The sequence below is a fragment of the Somniosus microcephalus genome, chromosome 10, assembly GCF_052327205.1.
Source record: "Somniosus microcephalus isolate GS21.2 chromosome 10, FLI_Smic_1.0, whole genome shotgun sequence".
In the NCBI taxonomy this organism is placed as follows: Eukaryota; Metazoa; Chordata; class Chondrichthyes; order Squaliformes; family Somniosidae; genus Somniosus; species Somniosus microcephalus.
Genome location: NC_140996.1, coordinates 154,201,276 through 154,209,957, shown reverse-complemented (window position 1 = coordinate 154,209,957; position 8,682 = coordinate 154,201,276). Strand labels below are relative to the sequence as shown.

Genomic DNA, 8,682 nt, shown 5'->3' with positions numbered 1-8,682 from the left:
CATAGTTTATTCCCAGCTTTAACATGTCCTTGAGCTAACAGGATAAGTGGTTACATTTTCTACTAGTGCAGACTTTCCATTGCAGGCCATGTGTTATTTAAATCTCTAATACCTTAAAAGGTAGGAAGTTGTGCAGAGCAATAGTGGTTCTCATCTCTAGTGGGCAGCAGTTGCTTTAGAGATAAAGTATTTATAGACTGTTTGGCAAAAGAATGCCTATCTGCCTAATTGCTGGTATCATCTACCAAATATGAAGCTTCGACAGTCAAATAAAGCAGTAGGTCTCTCCCTTGTCTTGTTCTATCATTCATTTGCTTGGAAGTGAAGGTAGTTGCAATCAACTTTGAGGTAAGGACTGGTGTCTCTCCAACTATACTTTTTCTACCGTAATTATGTTATCCATTCTTTGTTTTTCCTTCCATTGTCCTTTTAAATAGATAGCTTTAGGTGCACAGATTAATTAAGTATCAGCAAACTGCTGCTACTGCTCCCTGGGGTCATTTAATTAATAGGTTAATAAATCAAAAGATTTATTAAATGGTTACAGGATAGTTTAGAGACTCGGCACTGAAAATAGATCTGCAGCTGATTTCTCCTCATAATTATTCCAGTTGGGGCAAAACTCATTTTTATCCAGGAAAATGAGTCCTATAACTTTTTCACCCTACACAACACGTCCCTTATTATTAGGTGAGTTGGTCCTTGGTAAAAAGTAGCCATCAGACTCAGTGATCATTGTGCAACATTTTCAGATCTGGGTGCTTCACATCATGAATTACTAGTAGATTTTGAGAAATGAATGGAATATTTCCAATGTTTCAGTAACTAAATGCCAATGATTATTAATCTTACCTCTTCAAGGCAACCATTTTCATTTCTTTTGTAGAGGTACGATGTCACATATTATCAGATTAATTGATAAATTTATCTCATTGTTGTTTGTGTGATGTTGCTATTGCCGACTGGCTCTTACAATTGCTTACATAACAATAGTAACTGCATTCCAAAAACCTTCAATGTGTAAAATCCTTTGGAACTTTTCAACAACATGATAAGACTCTATGAGTACTTTATTTTTTATTTCAATAAAAGACATTTGATTAGCTCTTCTGCTGTAATATTAGTGTTTGTTCTGTGTCACAATGCATGGGATGTAAACTTACAAAACCAGGGAAACAGTCTCTTCCCTGCAGTTGCTGGCAGTCTAATGTTTTATTCAGTTACTTCCTACTACAGTTTAATAATGTCTGGTAATGTGCTTCAGTTTAAAACCTGCATGTCTCTTTTCAAAATCAAAGGCGACAAAGATTTCTCATTAACATTTACATCATTTTCTTTAGTTCTGACTTTTTGTGGCTTTTTTCTTTTTGAATCTATTTGTTTAAGCAGGATCTATTGATTAAGAGACATTACTGGACCCTATAGTATGAAATAACTGAATTAACCTTTAAACTGCCAGCAGGTGCAGGGAGATGACTGTCTCCCTGGATATGTAAGTTTTGTAAGTCTCATGTATTGTGACATGGAAATAAACACTAATATTACAAGCTGTAGAGCTAATCCGAGATCTTTTATTGAAAAATAAAAAGAATTACATAGTGCCTTATCATGTTGTTCAAATGTCTCAAAGCATACTGCACACGTAATTTTTTGGAGTGTAAAGACTGTTGGAATGTAGGCAAATGCAACAGCCATCCTGATTCAGACGCATCGCAGATACCTCAATAAGATGCACGATCAGTTAATCTGCATTTTGTTGTGTTGGTTGAGAGAAGAATGTTGGCCAGGACTCCAAGTAAACTTCCTTCTCTTCTTTGACTAGCACTGTAGGATCTTTACTATCTACCTCAACAGACAGGTGGAACTTGGGTTAATATCTCTCCAACACTGCAGGGTTCCCTCAGTACAACACTGGAGTGTCCTGGTGCATGATTCTAACTCACAATCTTCTGACTCAAGGAGTGCTCCCAACTAAGCCAAGGTAATGTTAAATCTAAAATACAAAATTAAATGCTTTAAAAGTTAATCAAAAAGGAAACATTATAAACATTTTAATTTTTTTGCAGAATGTTATCATTTTTCCGATCTGTCTTTCTCATACTCTTTGCTCTATTTTTTTTAACTTTCCATTTTGAAGGTAGAAGCAACTTTAAAAAGGAATATTTCGATTGTCTTAAATCAGTTCCAGAGGTTTGAGAAGAGATAAGGCTGACACACATCAGATCACGGATGTGAACGAGGTGATCACAGAGCACCCTAGGAAATCCTATCCATCGACCTAGAAGAAGCAAAATTGCTGACAAACATCACGATTCAGAAGAAAATATAGGGTAAAATGGGGGAAGTACAAAAAGTAAATAGATGCAACAAAATACTTTACTGAAGGCATTTAATACATTCAAATATAAATGAATGAGATTAATTGAACTAGGTCCATGTGGGTCATTTCCATAATACTATTAGTCATCCTTTTGTCATGACATGCCTCTTTAGACCACCAGGAGGCAGTGGGCACACTCAATACACAGCATTGTCACCTGTTGGGTTATTACTGGCAAGCTGTCCTTTTAGATGTGAAACAAGAAGTCCTTTGGGGAAATGGAAAGTTCAAACCAGAATTAGATTGCACCCTGTCTCAGTACGTACCAATACATTTCACAGCATTCGTCTCATTGCAGAGACGCCAATGATATCAGTGTGGAATGCTGCAGCTCCTAGGGAATTACCTCATTTCACTGAGGGATGTATGGGTTGCAATTCGCCCTTTTGTTTTAATGAAAGGTTTAATGAAGTCATTATAAAATGACTTTCTGCCTCTCCAGGATATTTTTCTGTGTAACAAAGAGATTTCACTATGAAAAGCACTAATTAGGACATGAAATAGAAAGGTGAGTACTTCAGCTCAGTTTAAAAGCTTCTCTATATCAAATTGTAATTCTCTGATGCCACAATTAATTTGGAACTATAGAGTTCCAGCAACACACAACACTTCTGAATGGCATCTAGCAACAGGAGTGCTGCTACACTCATTGCTAGAATGCTAAACATTTTGTTTCATAACTATATTTCATGTTGCTGGATACCAGCCTTTTTTTTTTTAAAGAGTGCACAAGGATCCTTAGTTCCTGTCAGTGTGTTCTCCCTCACCGGTTATTGATGGAACTTTCCCTTGCACAGTACCCAAGCAAAATGTCCACCTTGGTGTGCTTAGTCATAATGAATTTATGAAGTTAATCGATTTAACCAATGAAGTCTGTTGATGGATTTTTATTTTTAGCTACTGTTGTACTGTCAGTCAACTTTCCTTCTGCTTTGTTTAACTTTTGTTATTGCTGCAGACAGGCTTAAGGAAGTATTTGTTTTAAAAAGCACTATTTTTATAATAGTTGTACCTGACCAGTTGTGCATTTATTGCTTGCTGATAACTCTGGATTGGCACCTAAAGTAGAGAAGTAATTAACTTTCCTACCGTAGCGTAATTCTTTTCTGTTTTATAAAGTCAATATGGCATGTCTCAGGAGCTGGAAGTAAAAATGATTCTGTGATACAGTGGAGTGCTGGGTGCTGTAATCCATTGGGTGGCAGCGTTTATATTTGCTGATGGCGTTGCCAAGTCTTAAAGTGGTTCTCTGGTCCTTCAGAAACAACCAGATTGCCTCATTTAGGTGGCAACAGGGCTGTAATTTAAAGAGCCCACAACATTTCTCCTAACTGGTAGAAGAATGATTGAGTGCTTCTTTTTAATTATCAGCTTGGCTCATTTGGCAGTACTTTTGCCCAAGTCAGAAAGTTGTGGTTATAAGCCCCACATGGACTTGAGCACATTGTAATGATCAGTAACCTGTCATTCTGGAATGGTACACTAGGTGGTGCTGTATGTATATAAGAGTGGGCTACCCACGATGCACTAGGCTACCCACAAGGCAGCAGTCAAGATGGAGGCCTCTACAGATACTGTACCTAGTCCACATGTGCTCAATAAAGTGTCTAGCAAAAGCTAGCTGTTCTTAATAAAAACGACTAGTTATTAATGAACATAACATGGTACCAGGATTGGTAAGATCTGCTGAATATTGTGCAACGCGACATGGAGAATTTGAAGCCACCAGAGCGTTTGAAACTCACAGGAAATGTTGACTACAATTGGCAGACTTTTAAACAACAATTCGAACTCTATATTGCTGCCATCGGGTACGGTATGAAGCCAGATGCAAGGAAAATAGCGTTGCTGCTCATGGTTGCAGGCCCACAGGCGATAGAGGTATTTAATACATTTGTATTTAATCCAGAGGAGAACAGAGAAAAATTAGACGATGTGCTAAAGAAGTTTGATACACATTGTTCTCCCAAAAAGAATGAAACCTATGAGAGGTACATCTTCCGTTCTCGGACATAGCAGCAAAATGAGACTTTTGATAGCTTTTTGACTGATCTGAAACTGAAAGCACAGATATGTAATTTCTCTGAGCTGAATGCATCCATGATTCGTGACCAGATTGTGTTTGGTATTCATGATAAAAAAAAGTCAGGGAATGTCTGTTGAGAGAAACCGAATTAACATTGGAAATTGCTGTGAAAATATGCCAAGCTAGCAAGCTAGCTCAAAAGCATGCCAAGACTTTCAGTGAAATCAATGATGATGCAATTGCAGTAAGTGCTGCTGTCGGTGCTGTGTCCTACATGGGGAAGAAACATGGGCAGAACAGAAGTGAAAAGCAATCGGAGGAAGGAATTTTTAATTGTAAACGCTGTGGTTACAAACACCAGTTAAAACAATGTCCAGCGTTTGGAAAAATGTGCACAAAATGTCATGGAAAGAATCACTTTGCCAAACAATGCTTTTCAAAAGTAAAAACTAAGAAAGGGCAACGAGTTAATGTAATTGAGGACACTGATTTAAATGAGACATGTTTTGTAGGAATGGTGTCATGTGACAATATCAAAAAGGATACAGAAAATGTGCAGCCCTCAGGAATTAACAATGCTGAACATAAAGTTAATGCAGTAAAAGAGGACAAATGGATGATCCCACTGCAGGTAAATGGAGCATTAGTTACATTGAAACTAGACACTGGGGCAAAAGCAAACTTAATCAGTATGAGTGACATTAACAACATGAAAGAAAAGCCCAAAATACAGAAAAAGTCAGTACTACTGAAGGACTATAATGGACAGAAAATAGATAGCTTAGGTGTATGCAGACTTAAAGTGACAGTCAAAGACAAAGTGCATCATCTCATGTTTTCTGTTGTGGTTGAAGGACTTGATTCACTGCTGGGTGACAAAGCTTGTGAGGACTTAGAACTGGTCAAGAGAGTCTACCGTATAAACTGTGCCATAAGCTGACCAGATGACTCGGTGGATTCTGTAGTGAATAATTTCCAGGATGTGTTCAAAGGATTTGGAGTTCTACCATTCACTTACAAGATCCAGCTAAAGGAGGATGCTCAGCCAGTGGTACATGCTCCACGAAGAGTTCCAGCACCCCTGCGTGACCAGCTCAAGAATGAACTGGACAGAATGACCACACTAGGAGTCATCAGGAAAGTCGAAGAGCCAACAGACTGGGTTAACTCCATGGTATGTGTAAAGAAAAAGAACAATGATCTAAGAATATGCATGGATCCAAAGGACTTAAATACAAACATAAAACGTGAACACTACCAGATTCCCAAACGAGAAGAAATCACCAGTGAAATGTCAGGTGCCAGATACTTTACAAAGCTCGATGCCTCACAAGGATTTTGGCAACTAAAACTGGATGAAGAGAGCACCAAATACTGTACCTTCAACACACCATTTGGCAGGTATTGTTTCCTCAGAATGCCTTTCGGGATAATATCTGCATCTGAAATCTTTCATAGAGCGATGGAACACATAATTGAAGGTCTGGAAGGAGTTCGGGTCAATGTTGATGATATCATCATCTGGGGCTCCACACTGAAAGAACACAATGAGAGACTGACTAAAGTGCTACAGAGCATACGCCAGAATGGACTGAAGCTCAACAAAGCCAAGTGTCAGTTTGGCATCCAGGAAGTCACTTTCCTAGGAGATAATCTATCTGGTAAAGGAATAGAGCCAGATATGGAAAAAGTAAACACCATACTCAAAATGCCCTGACCCACTGACAAAAAAGGAGTGCTACGCATCATGGGGATGATAAACTTCATTGGAAAGTTTATTCCTAACTTGTCAGCCAAGACAGCCTGTCTGCGAGACCTGCTACGTAAAACAAATGAGTTCGTATGGATAGAAAGACATGAACAAGAGTGGATAAACCTCAAAACAGTGCTGACAACCACACCTGTACTCACCTTCTTTGACCCAACAAAAAGAATCAAAGTGTCAACGGATGCATCAAAAGATGGCCTAGGTGCGGTCTTGCTACAAGCAGAGGGTGAAGATTGGAAGCCTGTTGCCTATGCCTCCAGGTCTATGACTGATACTGAGTGTCGATACGCCCAGATTGAAAAAGAATGTCTAGGCTTGGTAGTTGGACTAGAAAAGTTTCATGGCTACATATATGGACTTCCCACCTTCACAGTTGAGACAGACCACAGCCCACTGGTTGCCATCATAAAAAAGAACCTGAATGAGATGTCTCCAAGGATTCAACGACTCATGATGAAGCTGCAAAGATATGACTTTCAACTGATCTACACACCAGGCAAATACATAGTGTACTGGCCGTGCTAGACGTGCTCCTATCTAGTTATCCAGCAAGTTAAACACTTATTCAAAATAATTCTTCGTGAAGCCGTTTGCTGTTTGAAGCCTTTACTTGAACAAATTTGTGAAACTGTAAACAAAGATAAAGTATGTTTTGTACATAAACTGAGTACTATACATTCGATATTACATAAGATATAAACATATTTACAACAGCAGAATAGACTAATTGTATAACTAACTAACCTTTGGACTCACTTCTGTAACTATCAAATATTAACCTTTTATAAACATAGTGTTATCAAAATACTACTCTGACAACGTTGCTATTATGCTAACAAACAAAGATACTCACAGATATTGCGCTTGGCCAAACATATGAAATCAGATTACATTGGATTGTGAAACCCTTATGGAATCCTCCATTACTGCCAGGTTCTTCCTGGAATTCTACTTCCTGGGATTCTACTTCCTGGGTTACACAGGAAGAAAGGTACGAAGGTCAAATGACCTCTCACAGGAAGAAAGGAACAAAGGTCAAATGACCTCACACAGGAAGAAAGAACAAAGGTCAAATGACCTCTGTTTCATACAAACACACTGCTAACACATAACCACCACCAGGGGGTGCTATCTGCACATAAAATAGTCCATCAGTCCAAAACACTCCCCGTCTGGGGTCGTTAATGACTCCACATAGTCCAAACTCTACTTGTCACTGGAGTCCTCTGGCGACAAAAGAAGAACCACCTCAGAGACGGTCCATCGGTGTCGATGATAGGATGCAGCTTCCGTAGACTTCTGTGAGGGGGTAGGTTGCGTTCTGCTACGCACAGTTCCAATCTGGGTATGGTGAGGTCTGGCTGGGGCACCAACTTGCCTCTATCAAAGACGAAGCCGATTTTGCTTCATCCTTCTTGAGTGGTGACCTTCAGATAAGCCACGCTTGCAATGACCTTAGCGGATGCGTCTGCAAAGACGCAAAGCTCTTTGAATTGGGCATTTAAGGGAGAGAAAGATGAATAGCAGCGAGGTATTCGGATCTCATGTAAGTCTTGGAGTGAGTCTCTCCATCTGTCCCACTCTGCTTCCATCTCTTCAGGGAGAGGTGAATCCCACTCTTCAGCGCGTGGAGAGTTCCCTGAGGAGCAGCCTGCCTTGTATGGTGACAGGGGCTAAGAAGCCGAGAGGGTCGTATAGGCTGTTGGCTGTAGAGAGCACTCCTCTACGTGTGAAGGTTTTCTTGACGTCTAAGACTTGGAACGTGAACGTGTCTGTTGCTATGTTCCATGACACCCCTAGGCTACGCTGTAGGGGGAGGTCATCAATGAAGAGGTCTAGATCTTTGACGTCCTTAGCACGATCTTCAGGGGGGAATGCCTCCATCACTGCTGGTCTGTTAGAGGCTATCTTATGCAGCCTGAGGTTGGATAGTGCAAGTAGTTCCTGGGCTCGTCCGAGGGTACTGATGGCCTCTGCTTCGGTCGGGAATGACTTCAGTGCATCGTCGACATAGAACTCTCGTTCGATGAACCCTCTCACATCACTACCAAAGTCGTCATCTTCCTTGGCAGCCCTCCTTAGTCCGTATATGGCGACAGCAGGGGATGGGCTATTCCCAAAGACATGGACACGCATTCTGTAGTCCACAATGTCTCTATTGGGGTCGTTGTTGTGATACCACAGGAAGCGGAGGAAGTCTCTGTGGTCTTCTCTCACCACAAAGCAATGAAACATGTGCTGGATATCGGCAGTGATGGCGACGGGCTCTTTCCTGAATCTCATGAGCACTCCCAAGAGGCTGTTGTTAAGATCGGGCCCTGTGAGGAGTACGTCGTTGAGAGAGACTCCCTGATATGGTGCACTGGAGTCAAACACCACGTGGATCTGTTCCGGCTTTTTGGGGTGATAGACTCCGAAGGAAGGGAGGTACCAACACTCTTGGCCTTCCTGGAGTGGAGGAGCTATCTCTGCATGATCATTGACAAGCATTTTCTTGACAAATTCTAG

The 8,682-nt window shown here is 40.5% G+C and overlaps 1 protein-coding gene across 7 annotated transcripts in view; it reads left to right on the top strand.

The window, feature by feature from the left end:
- The first annotated feature begins 228 nt into the window (after positions 1–228).
- Positions 229–8,682, top strand: part of LOC147111775 (four and a half LIM domains protein 2) — a 69,694-nt gene continuing 61,240 nt past the window's right edge. The window contains exons 1-3 of one of the 7 annotated variants that reach the window (XM_085998985.1): positions 229–348; positions 1,823–1,981; positions 2,142–2,330. The gene's annotated coding sequence lies outside the window, so the exon portion shown is untranslated. Of the gene's footprint in view, positions 349–1,822; positions 1,982–2,137; positions 2,354–2,607; positions 2,889–8,682 lie in introns of those variants that run through there. The other 6 variants (XM_085998983.1, XM_085998981.1, XM_085998982.1 and 3 more) reach the window with 6 other exon arrangements.